The sequence below is a fragment of the Pteropus medius genome, unplaced genomic scaffold, assembly GCF_902729225.1.
Source record: "Pteropus medius unplaced genomic scaffold, Ma_sr-lr_union100, whole genome shotgun sequence".
Lineage (NCBI taxonomy): Eukaryota > Metazoa > Chordata > Mammalia > Chiroptera > Pteropodidae > Pteropus > Pteropus medius.
This window is the reverse complement of record NW_024353909.1, coordinates 3,151,801-3,169,822: the sequence shown is the minus strand read 5'-3', so window position 1 is coordinate 3,169,822 and position 18,022 is coordinate 3,151,801. Positions and strand designations below refer to the sequence as shown.

Sequence of the window (18,022 nt, the reverse complement as noted above, 5' to 3'; positions counted from 1 at the left end):
TCTGCACATGAAAAATACTTTCTCCTTCTCTTTTTGTCTAATTTCTCTTCAAATTTCAGAATTGATCTTGAATTTATTTTCTTCAGGACACCTTTTCTGACATGCCTTCAAAGATCAGGTCTTCCTGGTTACATTTTCATGGCATTCTGTACCTCTCTTTCACAGAACTTATTGTGATCTAAATAAAAAAAATAAGGCCAGATTAAGTCAGATTATCAAAGATATTATGACTTCTCTAAAGGTTCAGAATCATCTCAAAAAAGTTATCAAAATGAGACATGGACTGGCCAACTAGCTAATTTCACTAAAACCTAGTTTTTACTGAATGGTATTTCTCTTTTGAAGACTTTTCTGGAAGCAGACTTATACCTTCAGAAGAATATTGAAAACATCCGTCTTCCATATTACATATCTGATAACACATCTAAGAGACTATAATTGATAAAATGTTACACACAGAACACAGAAAACCAACCAAAATGAGAAATGCCATTTTTTCTGCCTTCATAGAGGCAGACAAATGGATAAGGTGTGTGGTGGCTAAGACATTCCTTGCTTTAGAAAGGAAAATCCATATACAAATATCGAATTTGGCTCAAATAACTTTTCTTTTCCTAGTTAAATCTTAGAATTAATGCTTTAGAGTCTAATATTTTCTTGCAAACTTTTAGGCAAAGGATTTGGGTGAAGGAAGTGAGAGGAAAATCTTCATCTTTCATGAACATTTGGAACCTTAATTTCTTTGAAATAGCACTTGACAATATTACTAGAGAAAACCTGTAGGAAAATACAGAGATTTCCTGGCAACGGAGTTAGAAGAACTGCCTTCCCCATGTCGCTCAGGCTCACTTTGTAAATTATGTGAAACACTTTTAGACAGACACTAGTACTCATAAATTATACAGCTCATTTGCATATTCCAGTCATGAGACATTATGCAAAGTGACATGATTTGCATAATGGATTCCTCTTGTCGCTTCACTTGCTGCCTGCTTTTAAAAAACAAAATGAAATAAAATGAAAGCATGAAAAGGTGAAAGCATCAAGTTCCCAGCCTTGCCTATCTCCTTCCCAAGGACAATATCAATTGTTTTCATTTTCTACAGGGGATTGGGGTGAAGGGGACAGAAAGCAAAATCTATACCGATACAAACAAAAAAACCCAAAGAGCTTTCATATGAATTTTGTTCTTAATTACAATGTACCTACTTTCTCATTGAAATCTTTCACCATAAATAATAACTCATCCGAGTCAAGGGGAATAGAAACAAAACAAAACACTGAAATATAGAGGAAGAAACTATGGAACTTTTTCCTTAAAAAAAAATCTTTCTTTTTTTGCCTATGATATTTAGGGGAGGGGTAATCTTCCTCCTTGTAACTGAATAAAAAAAGGCACCAGGTATTTTCTTATTATTGGAAAAAAGCAAATTATGGACGAGATAAATGGTCTAGGGGACGGATTATTCTTCCCCTATAAGAACTTCTGAAGGATTTTCCTGTTTTAAAAGAGGAAAGAAAAAAAAGAAAGACAGGGTTGTGCTTTGATTATTTAAAAAATGTAGAAAGGCTAAATATACTGTAAGGATGAGACAGTACCACGTCGACTTCTATCGGCTCTACTCCAATGAGCAGGCAACATTCCCTCAGCAGTTGCTAGTTTTGCTGCGGGCTTTCCCTGCCCCCCTGCACCAGTGCGAAAGGCAGAGTGTGCCAAGCGGCTGGCGTCTGTACCCTGTGGGAAAAGTTAACTGTAATTCTTCGGCTTTTAAAATCAATTAACCCGTGTGTTAATTAACGTCAAGTCGACGGGAAGAGGAGGAGGAGGAGAAGAAGGGGAGGGAGGGAAGAAAGAAAAAAGCTGCAAGGGCGGATGGCAGAAGAGTTGGCACAGTGCCATCCATTCAGGGGCAACGCCACAGTTTCGTGTGCTAGCAGCAGCGGGTATATGTTACGGGGGCCCTGTATGCGGGCCAGACAGTGCGGTAAAGCCAGGGGAGATTATCCAGACCCCCAGGAGCGAACAGCAAGCAGCAACCGAAGGCGCAAGTGCCAGGATTACAGCCTAGGCTGCTCCAACTATGAGCCCTTCCTCGGACCCAAGGACTCGGCTACTTGGGGTTTGGGGGTCTTCCACACCAAAGAGGCACAAAGCTGACTTTAATCACTTTTTTCCTTTAAACTTGATTCTGCCGCAGTGGAGCCAGCACAGCGGATGCTTTCACACCCAGCAAGACAAAGGCCGTCGTCTCCGCCATGACACTGTTCGTTCCAAGCAGAGGCCGGGATCCTGGACTCCTTGAAAAATCAAAAAGAAACAAGGAAAACAAACAACAAATACAGCAACAAACAGAAAAAATTTAACAACCACCAAAATCGTGTGCCCGTTTGCCCATGCCAGGGGTGATCTGGGCATCTGTTGCAGCAGAAGGCGCTTGTGTGGGGCTATTATTATTATTATTTTTTTTTTGGCACGCTGTTGGCTTGTTTGCTATTCAACTTCGTTTATAATTAACTTAAAAAAACACCATTCAGCCTAGTCAACAACAAACAAAGAAAAAGCAGACATCGGAAGAGAAATGCCATAGGAAGCGGCTTGAATGCATGCCACAGCCGGTGCCACTTGCCATTCGGAAAACCTCAGGGAAAGATGCCAATTCTACAGCTCGGAAGAAGGTAGAGAAGGGAACATAATGGTCTACAAATAGAAATCATAAGGAAAGAACACCGCTTGTACAGTCCTGGATTGCAATTGCATACAGCTTCTGCTGGGAGAAGAGAGGGAATATTTAAATGGAGATATAGATGGGTATAAACTAAAAGATAGGCACCTATCGATTGCATATAGACACATGTGTAAGGTTGTGTGTGTATATAAATATACATATTTTCAGACAAATTAAACGTTTATATATGTATATATTTTTGTATGTTAGGTATGGGTATGTATATAGGTGTATATGTTTATGCATATACACATGTATGTGGGATGTATGCATGTGTGAGAAAAAGGAGAGGAAGATAGAAGGAGAGAAGGAAATGTGTGTATGTGCATGTATGTGTGTGCATACATCCTACTTTTTGACCCAGGTATACACAGAAGACAAAATAAAAATCATACTCCAGCAGCAAGCAGGCAGTCAGAGATTTATCTACATTCACTGCTATCACCAGGGAGATGAATGGGGCCGATCTGAAGCCCTTTTACAAGATCCACTATGGGAGTGAAGGAGGAGGAGGGATGCCACAGAGACATGCACAAACTTGAAGGCAGAGGGATTTGGAAGGTGCTACTTAGGAAACCCTGGTGGCATAACGCAGGGGAGAAGAAGGGGGAAGAGGCTGGTCTCCTATGTTTTAGGTGGTTGTTTAAAAAAAAAATCTGAAAAAGGGTTTCAGGAAACGGCTGGTACTTACGTTGTCTGCGTTGCTGTGGATCCTGAAAGGTGTTCTGTTGGCACCGGGCGCTGAGCCAGGGCCAGGCGCTGGAAACAAAAGGGAGAGACAAAAAAAAAAAAAAAAGTCATTCAATGGGAATATTAATTGCTGCTCTTGTGGATTTTACAAAACACACTCTTTCTTTTTTTAAAAAATGTGGATTGGCGCGTGTCCCTTTCGCATGGAATATACAAGTAGTATGGGATTTACAGCCCAGTACAGGACTAAGGATTAACCGCGCTGGCATCTTTTGGGCATATTCTTCCTTTTTAATGAATGAGCTTTCGCTGTTAATGAGGAATAATCGTTTGGCTAATGAGCTTTGAAACATTAAGAGAAAAGAGGTTTTTTTCCGTTAATCGCTCTGGTGCGACTGCATGGATGGATTACAAAAGACAGCAATAGGAATGCAGTACAAAGGGGGGGAACCTCTCCTGGAGTGGGAGAAGCACCGAGATGGGTGATGTGTCCCTGCATCTTTCCTTCCTTCTCTCTCTCTTTTACTCTCTGCCAACTGCTATGGGTTTCCATAACTCCGAAATCAAAGTGGATGGTCGGAAAGGATTATTACAAAGAGTGAAGCCTCTGCCGTTAATGTCTCCAGTGTTTAATCATCATACAGTAGAATGGTTTTATGCATATTTCATTTGCATATCATTAAACCATGTTACCAGGGGCATTCAGAGCCAGGAGAAGTACAAAGTTGGGGAGAGAGGGAAGAAAAAAAGGTCCCTATGATGCTTATCTTCAAACAGGGACTTGTTCCATGATCTGCCTTCTACTTTTGCTAAAATCATTATGACTTGGAAACCTTTGAAGTTGGATACAACCTTGGATTTCTCTAATTCCTGCAGAGCGGTATATTTTTAAAAACAGCAGAAATGTTCCTGCACTAGACAATTAAAGGAATATAAACTCCAGTGGGTTGAAACTAGTAGCTCTTTGGGGAATGCAGTGGCAGAGGCTTCTACAAATACCAACACTTAAAAAAAAATAATAAAGAGCATCATATTAAAACAAAAGAAAATGAAGACAAGAAATATTAACACGTGGATTACATTTCTTTTGGGGGGTAATGAACTAAAGAGAATGAAGAAGACATCGGTAATTTATCCCTTCCTTAATGAACAGTCACCTTTTTGTACGTGTTTGTTTTGTCATTTCTTTTCGAAGAGGAATGTTGTCACTTTTGAAGTGATTAGTCAATTATTTTGTAGCTCTGATCTTTTCCCTCTGTACCCGACAGGAAAAAAAGGTGGTGGTTAGAGAATATGTGTGTATTGGGGGGATTTGTGGGGAAAGGAATACAGTGAGTTCTTTGTAGATCTAATACATGCACGACATATTAATTGGGAGCTTTTAAAACTCCCTCAATAGGCTATTTCATTCCTAGTAAAACAGCAGCTGGTTAGCCACTGTTGGTGACTTTTCAAAAATCACTTTAAGTATTTTTATTCTGTTGTTGTTGTTGTTGTCTTTTTTTTTTTTTTGGTCAAGAATGAGAATATAATATCACCCCTTCTTTATCGAATCTCTTCTCTCCTCCATCTTCTTCTTCACTTCCAATTTCCAAACTGTAAAACAATGTTGATTTAATATTGAATCCTGGTGCACAGTTTAACTGGCGCAACTTGATTTGGAAATAAGATGCTGTTTTATGTTTAAATTATCCCCACTCCTCCCTTATCCTCCAAAGCTTTGTCTCTGCTATGAATATTCAGATGAGGCATGATGTGATTACACTGTACAATTACTCTTATCCATGGTGGTGGCAGGGGCTGCTGGGGAGACAGAGAACCAGACAGCCTCCAAGCCAATACAGTTTGTTTTCGGTATTTTTCTTATCCTTGGCGCTGCGGCACATGCAGATGTCGCTGTTGTTCTTTATAAAGCCCTAATGATATGCAAAATCATAATGATTCAGTTTGGACGGAAAGCATCAACAAAATATTATGGATGTCTTTAAGAAAGGGGAAGAGAAAATCCTGACTGAAGGAATGTCCACATAAATTATTTTTATTTAAATGAATTCAAAGGATGGGGTGAGAGCAAGTCAGAAGGAGTCACATGGAAAACATGCATAATATTAATATGCATAAAGAGTTCTCACCGAGGAGAAGCTCCTCACTACTGCTCATGGGACAAACTGGTTCATTAAGAAATAGCTCAGAGCGACTACGGCATTTTGCTATTTCAGTTTTTTCCTTATTTTAAATGAAAAGTCAGACAGATGTGTTTTCTTTGCATGGCAGCATCGAGATGGATCCAGTTTGAGAAATTTGCTGCCCAAATAGCATTTCTAAAGGAAACTGGAACTAAAAAAGGGCACGGATATGGAAGGGAGGGAAGAAGAGAGAATATACGAAGAGGAGTATATTCAGAGCCACAGCATATTTTATAGTATAGGAGGTTTTCAGAAACCATCCGTATGTACTTCATTAGTCTCAGATGGGGGCTCCTGTTGCAGAGAGCTCTCAGGGTTTACCAAGATGAGCACAGAGACAGGCCCTTCTAGGTCTGAGGCTGAGGAAAGCAGCGGCAACTTGATGCCTGTCCTCCCCAGCTGTCTGTCTACAGCTTGGAAGCCAAAAGCACAGCTGCTCCTAATTTGGAGATGCAGTAGAGTGCCTCCTGGTCCAGGTATTTGCGACAGAGGGAATTCTCGGTGCTGTCATAGTATATGTTGCTAAAGAGCACGTGGAATGGTTTGGGTGCCTAAGCAGGCCTGATAATGTTCATGCTGGTTAATTTTCAGGGTAAAATTTTCTAACATTTTCAGAATGTGGAAATTACCAGGGTGGATTAATGCATGTTGGCGATAGAGATGAACAAATAGTAAAAAGCCTATTGGGTAAATATTTGGGACATTACTAAGGGCCTCAAAGAATTAATGAAGAAAACTAAAGCAAGGAGCAGCAGTCAGAAAAAAAGAGATTGCATTACTTCTCTTGGTCAGGTGGACATAGATCAAATAACTTTAAAAACTCAGGTTAAAACAATTTTATACTTCTGTTTAAGTTACCGAAAGACAAAGACAGTTTTGCTCTGTTCTGTGTACCTGTACAAAAGTCTATTGATGGCATGATACTGACATGGAACTGGTCTCTATTTATATATGAGCATGTAAGTATGTTCTAAATTCTGTTGTTCTTTACCTATTTATCTCCAAAACTTCCATTTATGAGCGTCCTTTATAATTAATACACACACACACACACACACACACACACACACACACACTTTCTCTCTTTCTCTCTCTCTCTGTCTGTCTCTCTCTCTTGTCAACTGTTACACAATTCTCAACTGGTATGGTGTACCAAACTACAGAGTACAATGAATTGATTATGTGGAGAATGGCTATTTAATCTGAATCTGAATCAGGCCTTTAACCTCTTATCTTTTTCACCCCTGCTGACAGAATTATGGTATTAAATATTGAAACAATGCATGTAAAGAATTTAGCACAGTATCTGCACATAACAAGCACTAAATAATGTTATACTTTATTATTGCTGTATTATTAATATTAATATTATCATTATTATTTCAGTGTATTGGTTAGTATTTTAGAAAAATAAGGAAAGGAAATAACATTTAATCTTTACTGCTACTACTAAATAGTGATGCAGGTAAAAGGTTTAGTAAGAAAACATTAAATAGGTATCCATGGTGGATATATTGTGAATTATCAGTAATCATAAGTCAAACTACAGCGCATATTAATGCAGTTCATAACAGACCCATGAAAGGGTTCCTTTAAAAATGTATGTATAATTCTGAAATGATGACTGTGTTGCATGATATCTACAGTCTGATACGAGAGTTAGTTCTACCATGGCTGGTGTACAGGGCATAGTAACTGAGAGGTGCTCATCATTTACCATATTGACAGGTAATGCCAACTTTCAGTCTATTTTTTTTTAAAGTTATATTTTTGAATAGGTAATAGATGAACTATTTTCAAGTGTCAATAATTTAAATGATGTAGAAAGCAAAAAGTTTCCCTCCTGCCTCTATTCTAGCTATGAATTTCTACTGGTTTCTTGTTTATTCGTCCAGATAGTAGTATCTTATACCTAGATATTAATAAGATATTAATATATTTTCCCTCCCTTTTTTTACACAAATGGTAAAAAGATTACACAAAAAAATCTTACACGAATTAAAAGAAATCCTTTAAGATTTTCTGCAAATGAAATAATTTCATTTGTGAATAGATAGCTTAATATCTTCATTTCCTGTAATCACAGCCATTGATTTTTGTCTTTAACTTGCCTTGTTTCATTGATGAGGACATCTGGTTGAATAGAAGTAGTGAGTGTTGAGAGTAAACATTTTTGCTTTACTTCCAATCTCAGGAGACATCATTACCTTGTTCCTGAACTTAGGGGAGAAGGAACTCAGTCTTTCATCACTAAGAAAGATGCCCTTTATCAAGTGAAAGAAGTTTCCTTCTATTCCTCGTTTCTAAGATTTTTTTTTTTAAATCATGAATGATTTTTAAATTTTGTCAAATGCCTTTTTTTTTTTTTTTACCTTTATTGAAACCAATATTAGTTCGAAAGTTGTTAGCACGGTGAATTACAACTACTGATTTTCATATGTTAAACCAACCTTCCAATCCTGGGAAAAAACCCACTATGATTGATTTTTTTTTTATGTATTGCAATATTTAACTTGCTAATATTTTGTGAAGAATTTTATTTTGACCTTACAGACACCAGTGAAGCTATCAGACCTAAAAACTGTGGGCAGTTTTATCATTATAAATTCAATATTTAAGAAAATAATCTAGAACTACTCAGATTTTCAATTTCCTATGTCAGTTTTGGTAAGCTGTGTTTTTCAAGAAATTTGTCATTTCACTTTAGTTATCAAATTGATTGGAACAAAGTTGTTCATAACATCCTATTTTTATCTTATTTTCATCTGTGAAAACTTTAGTAATGTCCCATTTCATTTGTGATATTGGTTTTGTGTTTCTTTTTTTCTCAATCAATCTTTCAAATATCAATGCTATTAATCTTTCCAAGGAATCAACTTCTGTATGATTTTCTTCTGAGTTTTACTCGATTTTATAATTTCCTTTCTTTTATTTACTCTGGGTTTAATTTTCTTCTCTTTATCTATATTCACAAGGACAAATCTTAGATAATTAATTTTATACTTTTCTTCTTTTATAATATAGATGTGTATAGCTATATATCTCCCTCTAAAGACTGCTTTAGTTGTGTCCCACATACTTTTATAGGATATGTATTCATTATCATTTATTAAGATTTAAAAAAAATTTTCTCTTGTAATTTCTTCTTAGACATGTTATTTAGAAGTGTGTTCTTTAATTTCTAAATATTGTTATTTTCTAGGTATCTTATTACTATAAATTTCTAATTTAATACCACTGTGTTCAGAGAATACATTCTGTATAATTTCAACTCAAGATCTGTTTTATGGCCCAACAAGTAGTCTATCTTTTTGAAATTCCATGTGCACTTGAAAAGAATGCATATTCTGCTGTTGCTGATTTCCTGTATTATACAGTTGATTTCTATCTAGTTATTTTCTGTTCTTATTGTTTTCTTCCTTATACTTTATTTGGGTTTCCTTTCCTATTCAATTTCTAATTTCTTGAGAATGTATTTATATCATTGATTTTTCAGCCTCTTTTTCTTTTTGAACACTCATTTAAAGGCTATACATTTTCCTCTAAGCCTAGCTTTAGATATAACTTCCAGGTTTTCATATGTCATATTTTCACTATAATTTGGTTTAAAATATTTTCTAACTTACATCATACTTTCTTTTTTGCCCTATAGGTTAATTAGAAGTATATGGCTTACATTCCACATCTTTGGAGATTCACAAAATTTTTAGTTATCATAGCTTCTTATTATTGCTTTTTAGATCTCTGTGGTCATAGTCTATTCTGAATGATTTAAATCTTTTGCCTGTTTCTGAGATTTGGTTTTGGTCGATTTTGGTAAATATCCACTCGAAAAGAATGAATCCTGCCATTGTTAGGCATAGTGCTCTTCATATAACTAACTTATGTTGGTTAATAGTGTTGTTTAGTTCAACTACATTCTTACTGATTTTTTGTCTGCTTGTGTACTTGCTTTATTGGTTACAATAAGAAGGGGATGTTAAAGTCTTACGCAATGATGTGAATTTGTGTACATATCTTTTTAGTTTTGTTAATTTTTGTTTCATATATTTTGTGGCCATGTTTTTAAATGCAAACAAATTAAGAATGATTATATTCTGTTAGACTGTCATTTTAATAATTATGCCACATACATCTTTATCTCTTGCCTTAAAAATCTACTTTGTCTAATGTTAATACAGTTGTCCTACTTAGGTTTTGGTATAGCTGAATAATATTTCATTTTGTTACTTTCAACTTTTTCTGTTTTTTAGATTTTATCTTTTATATAATCTGATAATACTGTCTTTTAACTGGAGAATTGACACAATTTACATTTATGTAATTATGGATATATTTAAAATTATGTACGTATCACTTTGTTTCCTATTTGTTCTACCCGATTTACGTTCTTTCATTCCTTTTTTGCATTCTTTAAGATTAATCAAGTATTTTTCTTATTTAATTTTCTTTTCTATTAGCTTGTTAGAAATACATTATTTTACTATTAAGTGTTACCCTAAATATTGCAATACACATCCCTGACTTACTACAGTCTATTTATAAATTCATACTTTTACCATTTCCTAGACAATACTAGAAAAATTAGTCTCATTTTGTTTCCCTCTGGCACCATTTATGTTATTGTTAATATGTATTTTATTGCTCATATATTTTAAATATCACAAGATTTTTTTCATTTTTTATTGTGCAGTTTAATTCATTCAGACTTACTACCATATATACCTTATTCATTACTTTCTATTCCTTCTTCCATTTCTGTGTTTCCTTCTGGAATCACTTTTCTTCAATCTAAAGAACTCCTCCTTTTGGTATTTCTTTTAGGTCAGGTCTGCTGATAATAAGTTCTCTCAGCTTTTGTTTGTCTATAAAGTTATTTCATCATCAGTTTTGATGGATATTTTCAGAGTATAGAATTTTAGATTGGTAATTATTTTCTTTCAGCATTTTAAAGAGGTCATTCCATTGGCTTTGGCCTCCATCATTTCTGTTGAGAAATCAGCTGTCAGTCTTACTGTTGCTTCTATGAAATAATGTCTTTTTTTACCTTCACTTAAGTCATAGATATCCCAAGTAGGATAAATACAAAGAAAAGTACACCTAAGCACATCAATAAATCAGCCTGGTCCTGTTTCTTGATATTCCTAAAAAGTACTGAATGAATGCAAGACATTATGCATGAAAATTTTAGAGGCTTTGGATGGTGATATCTTATTTTGAAGAAAATGTACCTAATCGTCTGAGAGGTAGTAGAGTAGAACAAGGCAGATCACCTCAATCCACTAAGACAGCGGTCCCCAACCTTTTTGGCACCGGTGCTCCTATGAGAATCTAATGCTTTATGATCTGAAGTGGAGCTGGGGTGGTGATGATAGTGCTGGGGTGCAGCTGCAAATACAGATGAAGCTTCACTTGCTTGTCTGCCGCTCACCTCCTGCTGTGTGGTCCAGTTCCTAACATGCCACAGACCGGTACCTATCTGTGGCCTGGGGGTTGGGGACACCTGCACTAAGAGAATAAGTTGATTTAATGCTGGATTGTACTCTTTGTAAGGCTCAGATTACATTTAGTTCACCTCATCTCCTAGATCCCATTTCCTTGACAGATCATAAACTCTGATTTTGTCTTCCTAGAACTGTAATGCCTAAAGCTCTATTTGGCTTTCAGTGGCTTTCTGAAAGAGGCTTCTTAAGCCTCTATAGGCAAGGAAAATTGAATGTCTAAAATACGCTCTGATTATAGAATCCCTCTGAAATAATGTCATCAAAAAAGGAAGTGAGAACATTTCTTTTTTGTGAAAGCGTATTTATTCCTAGTAATGAAAATTTCCTTTTCCAAGTGCCTATAAAAATAACTTTTAACTGATTTTAAAATCAACACAACATTTTTGAAAATTGGGAATGATTCTTCCTCTTATTCAGGTTTTTGGCACCTCTTCCAATCTGCATATTCTCTCAAAAACATCTGTAATTCCTCAAACTCAATTGCAGATGTAGTTTTTAAAACTCAACTGCAAATTCTCTTAGTACCTTTGACAGAAATATATCTGGGACAGGGGACTTGAATTCTAACATTCAAGTTCTCTTTTAATCTCTTACCTGCTCTTGGGCTACAATTTCCACTAACAAATGTTATTCTTGTCTTTTCTTAACTGAAGGTCATTCTTTTTGATAGAGAAGACAGAGAAAAGTAACTTGAAGAATAATTCATTCTCTCCTCCCAGCCTCCTACTCTCTCTCAGTAACTTCTTAACAGAACATCAAAATACTGCAAGTCTCTTTTATTTTTCTTTAGAAATAACCCCCAAATTCTCTCCCTTATATGTCCCTCATATCTTTTATACACATTTAGTATCTAAATTTATCAAACAAATCCCTGAGACCATATTGTTCTTCTTTACTTACTCCCCTTCGCTTTCCCTGAAAATTTCTTTATTTTATTCATCTATTTCTCACTAAATTCCTACCAATGTACTTATTATGGACCAGAAATAGACAGACATACTCTTGCCTTAAAGACTAGTTTATAATATAGGCAATAAGCTAATTATAATATAATGTGATATGTGTTAAGTGCTTACTTTAGTGTTATTTTGGAGGGCCTCTTATTGTTCATGAGCTACCTTTTTAGTATAACAGCCATAGTTATATTTATCATTAAACTGAATATTTTATAATCTGCATTTCTGAAGTCTAGGATAACACTGTCCAAAAAAACAAGCTGCAATAATAGAATGTGATGTCCAATAGAGTAATCACTAGCTAGTACAACTGAAAACTTAATATTCAATTTTTTAAAATTTTAATTAAAGGGGCTATCTTATTGGGCAGGTAGCTATAGGGCATATGTCTGATTATGTCCAATATTCAAAATCCCTGGCTATTTTAAGCTCTATGATTAAATGACTACTTTCTTTCAGGGTGATCATTTTTTTCCTACCTCTCTGAGAATTTCTCATTTGATCAAAATTATGTTCATATAATTAGTTTCTCTATCATTTCTTCCATCTACTGAAGATGCAAGTTATTAGCAAGGCAAACCATGAATCTATCAGAGATACTACTCTTAGTAGAATGAGACTTTCGAACATGTATTTGAATAGTTGACTCCATATGATCATTTTATCATAAATTTATACTTTTTTAAGGATCTGAATCAGAATTGTAAGATTTATATTTTTATTTGGACAAGCAAATAAGCAATTACTTCTGATCTCAGGCTTTGGATTAATGTAAATGTAGGGATTCTGTAATGTGTAGCTCTAATTATGAAGCTTTATGACCTCAAAAATAAGTTAGCAGCATTCACCTAGTGTCTTTTTGGCAATTATTTTGAGAGATTACAGGTGTCAGTCAATATTATTTAAGAGTGTCGTCCTTTAAAAACTTTAATGCTAAAAAAATTAAGATTCAAAACAGACAATCAGGGAATTAGTCACATTACAAACTATAGGTTTCACCCAGAAATAAGCCCTTTTATACATTTAAAATAGTATGTTTTAAAACTTTTTTTAATTACCTAAAATTTTTCAGAAAAACTTTTCCTACACGGAACAAGATATACTTATATTTGGGATAAAAATGTCATAATCGTTGACAAAGTTATAATAAAAATGCTTCAAATTAATGACTATCATAATTATACCTTACATCTGTCTAGTATTTTACAATGTACAAAGCACTTTCATGTATACTGTATCTTTTAAAAGAAAGGCATCATAAGAAAAAAAACTGATGTTATAATTTTTTTCTATGAATAGTGGCACTTTTAAAATGGAAAAAAAAAACCCTATGCCTGTCATTTTACAATATAAAAACAGCACTTTTTTTTTTTTATTTCTGAGTTTCTCAAAAGGAAATAAGGCAATGCATAGGCTTTAGAGTCAATAAGACCTAAGTTGGAATCCTAGTTTTATTTACTTACTAGCTATGTGACCTTGAGCATACTACTTAACCTCTATATGCTTCATTTTCATCTGTGAATGGGAAATTCTGACCTAATACAGTAAGATAAAAAGAAAAAATATATCCTAAGTCAACATCTAATATACCGTAGGAGCTCAGTGAATGATAAGAATAGTAATGATAATCCTTTCTTATTGACCTTCATAACATTTCAATAAAACTTAATATGCAAAGAAAATAATCAGACATGGGACAATGACTGGTCCAATATCATAGATCAAGTCAGGAAGAGAGGTGGAAGTAAAGTCTGTTTCAGAAGCAAATTAGACACTACATCACAATTTGTAGTGTGCATATTAAATGAAAGAAGAAAACGGAATATCTGTGAAATAAGAAACAGTATAACATGGGACAGGGTGCTGGGAACATGATGCTGGAATAAGTTGATCTGTGTAAGCAAATTAGCTCAGATTGATCATATGGATTATAAGAACAAGGATAAAAACCTGACCTACATAGTTTTCAATGAGAAAACCTCTTTGCTCCACAGTTAAAGACCTAATGAGTCTTCTCTCAAATGTGTTCTGTCAGTGAAACAAAGAGCCTCAGTTTGAAGAGTTTATCGCTTAAAGTAACCCATCACTATTGTTTATATAAACAACTGAAATGATATGTTCTAGTTACCTAAAATAATTACCATCTTTGTATTAACAACATTCACTCATTTTGATTTTTTTTCTTAAAGTTCTTTAGATAGAGTAGAAGATTTAAACAGAAAATTAGCATTATTTGAGGGCCCATGATATAGGTGTTTACATAACCCACATAATTTTTGTTATGCTCATGTTACAGATAAGAATGGCTAGGTGATAAGCCTAAAGTAATTGCTATTACATGGGAGAAGTAGAATATAAATCAAGAGTTTTAAACTTGTAAACATATGTTCTACCCCCATTCTTTCTCATGTCTTTCCTGATCAAATACACTGGGTTCTAGCAGAAAATTTAGAATGTATGCTAAGTGAAAGGCAGCTTGGTAAAGAAATGCAGAACTGTGTCAGCGCCATGGCATAATACATGTACCTGATGAGTAGTAGGCACTGAAGAAACATCATTTGTTCTGGCATTCCCCAATTCATTCTCCCTGCCCTTTCTCAAGGGAGTTCACGATTTTTAGGGGTTCATAAATTATACTGAAATATCACAGAAAAATAATAGTAGCTTGCTTGAAAACGCCCTGACAGCTGTGTAGGGCACACAATAAGGACTCAATAAATGTCTGACTTATCCGATTAAAAAAATGAGTCATTAAATATTGAAAATCATTTCACAGCACACAAAGCAAATCAGCCAACATTCAAAAATAAAGTACACAGTTATAAAGAAGATGAGAACACTTAGGTATTGGTATATTGTCCCTGACTATCTTTTATGATTCCCATAGACAAAGGATGTCCGAGCAAAGAGGGAGCCATATTTGCCCATTGTAGGCATTCATTCAGTCCACAGATTTAAAGGCTGTTTTGCACACTCAGTCTGTAGAGAGAAAAATGATTGCTCTCTGCCACAATTCCAAAGTCCATCTTCTTTACCTCATCAATTTGCAGCTTGGTAGGGGTGAGGGTGAGGGAAGAGTTATATTGTACTCCCAGAAGCAAGGGGCTGTTTTCCTGCCTGTCATTCTACCAACCTCCCAGAATAAATTGCACCTTAGAAAAAGGAAAGTCAAACATTTATGAAACGTATTACTATTTAGAAAAAAATAAGAATTGTTTTGCAAATAGTAGCACTATTAAAAGAGGGAAGAGAGACTACCATCAGTCATTTTATATTATATATAAGCAGTTTATTAAAGAATTAAATATTTATAGACTATAAAGCAAGGCAGGCGATGAGTCGCAAACAGCTTGCTGAGAAGTACATTATAAAACAATGAGTCTGTCAGTGATTGATAAAGAATGAAGAGAGTGCAAATGCTTTATAAAATCCCTAAGTTAGCTATGAATTTCCAGACTAGCAAAATAAGACATGATGGCCAGCAATGTCGCACCAACTCAGGCTGCTGTATATGCTAAAGGCCTTCAGTGAACAAAACATATACTTCTGCTCCGATCCACTGGTATCTAATATACAGGAAAGGGCTGCAAAGCACTCAGAACTCCTGAGCAAGGGCTTTATGGGTGCTCAGTTCCAAATTAATAAACATTAGATCTAGATACCCACATACCTCTCACCTCACTCTCTTTTGACTTTTTTCTTAATAGATAAATAAGGATATAGTATTTTGAAGGAAGATATTACTCCCGTCATCACAGAATTATATACATTAGAGATCAGATCACCTAATCTAATCCCCTTAGCTTAGAGAGGAGGCAACTCAGACTTAAAGTGGTTAAGTGATTCATCCAAGTTCACACAGCTAGTTAATAACAGAATAAGGATTAAAACTTGGGCCTGCTACCTCCTAGATCAATATTTTTTCCACAGCACCACCTTCTTTCCCTAAATCCCTTTTTCAAAATTAGAATTATGAGCTCTTTCTGTCCATAAAATTATTCCTCAGTTTAGAAATTTTGAATTCTTTCTCTCATAAAATTACATTTCTATCTAGTTTGTAACATGGTTTTGTGAAGACAGAAAAAAAGCTTTTAAGTGGATAAAATTATAGACTAAATATTTTCTAAGAGAAATGGAGAATATAATCTGCCTATCCAAAGTCACTCTAGAGTTTGAGCTAACAGGATGCTATTAAAGAAATGTTATCTCTATCTCAAATAAATTGTTGATATGGCATTCTTTCACGCACTAACTAGCTAGGAGGACTAATTATTTTTCATTCTTTATGAGAATGACTGGTCAAGACCTAAAGGTGTTCATAATTTTAAATGCCAGAGGAAGTCATCTTTTCTTAACTTTGTAAGAGTCATAAGCGTCTCTATGTTCTGGATACACTAATTTGGAATTCTATTCCTTTCTATTCTCTGCATTCAAATTTAAATAGTTATTTGGTTTCTACATAATTGAGTCTGAAGTTCCACTTGCTGTCTGCAAATTGAACGGCAGATATATTGTGAGTCAAGTAAAATTATGGATCAAATCCTTTGTGTCTTTATAGAAACAAAAGCACTAGGTAGTTTATTTTTAAAAATTGAACCATTGATGCCCTTGCTCATAATCTCACCACCATTTTTTAAGTAACACCTGAATTTCTATGAAATTATATCACACAGAGAAAATCCATTTGAATACATTAGATGCTTTCTTCATAGAGCATGATTTAAAGGCTTCTTCAAGAGAAAGAAAAACTCAACTATTTTTGTTATATAAATTCCCTAATTTTCCCAATTCTCATCAGTACAGAAAAATAGCTAATTGTATCTTAAATATTTGGCACTGCAAGTATAATGAAAAGGAATGAGGTAGAGGGTAAAATAAACATTTAGTTGGTATTGCAACTGAACATAACTAAAAACAGCATTTAGTTAACCATTGGGAATAATTATCTTTCAAGTAGAAATAAAGATATCCATCTATTAAGGCAAATTAGTCCATAAAACAACAAAAGCCACTGTTCCCTGAAATTTCCTCTTTCAAAGTTTTCCTAAGATGGGAGGTATCAAAGAAATTCAATTTACTTTATGTATGTTAGGTATGAATGAGTGTATACTTATAATATTATTTTACAATGTCATCTAGAAAGTTAGTTCAATTGATTAGATAAAGTAAAGTGTAAAAATTCAAAGTGAACTTCTGCCAGAAATGAATCTCCAGGCTAAGGAGACAAAAAAATGTCAGAAACAAAAATGAAAAAAAAAACACTAAGGTGATTCAACTTTTAGTGGCCAAACAATGATGCATTATGTTAATGAGCACTCTTCTTAAGTGGTTACTAAGTGTTCCCTGAAGAGTTTGGCTTACCATGTTACAGCAGCCAAAATTGTAATTAAAAATAAATGCTGACACCACTGAAAAGGCATACTACATGAGAATGAATCCACAGAGCAGCTTTTTGCATGAAACTAGGGTACACTGATACTTAATATTCTATGTGTAGATTGGCGTCTTAAAAATACAACCTTAAGGAATGGAGAGACAAACTTGAAATGATTAGATACTCTGGTCTAGAAAGCTGAGAATATTAAATGTTCTAGACAGGATGAAAACTGATTAGCAAATCCTAGAATTAGGAGCATCTCTTGGAGCTTGGAAACAATAAACCTAGAACACACACGATGAAATGAAATGAAACAGAGGATTACCTTGACATAACAAAGTTTCAGAAATTGTTACTTTAAGAAAAATTAGATTAAAAAATGTAAACAAATAAATAATGTAAGATTCATGATATGTTATCAAAGGGAGACTGGGATGTTTTCTTGATTGCTTATAACATAGAGTGCCACAATGTCCCCTTCAATCCTTCTGTTATGAAGAGTCAGAATCCTATTATATTTTCAGTATGGCAACTGTACATTGTGACAAATGTTATTTGTAGTCTTCCTTAATTTTCAACAGGG

At 34.7% G+C, this 18,022-nt stretch overlaps 1 long non-coding RNA gene across 1 annotated transcript in view; it reads right to left on the bottom strand.

The window, feature by feature from the left end:
• Window positions 1-300: 300 nt before the first annotated feature.
• Window positions 301-18,022, bottom strand: part of LOC120593887 (uncharacterized) — a 153,824-nt gene continuing 136,102 nt past the window's right edge. The window contains exons 3-5 of the long non-coding RNA XR_005650461.1: window positions 3,418-3,485; window positions 2,169-2,298; window positions 301-992 (exon numbers count right to left, since the gene is read on the bottom strand). This is a non-coding gene — a long non-coding RNA (uncharacterized LOC120593887). The remainder of the gene's footprint in view (window positions 993-2,168; window positions 2,299-3,417; window positions 3,486-18,022) is intronic.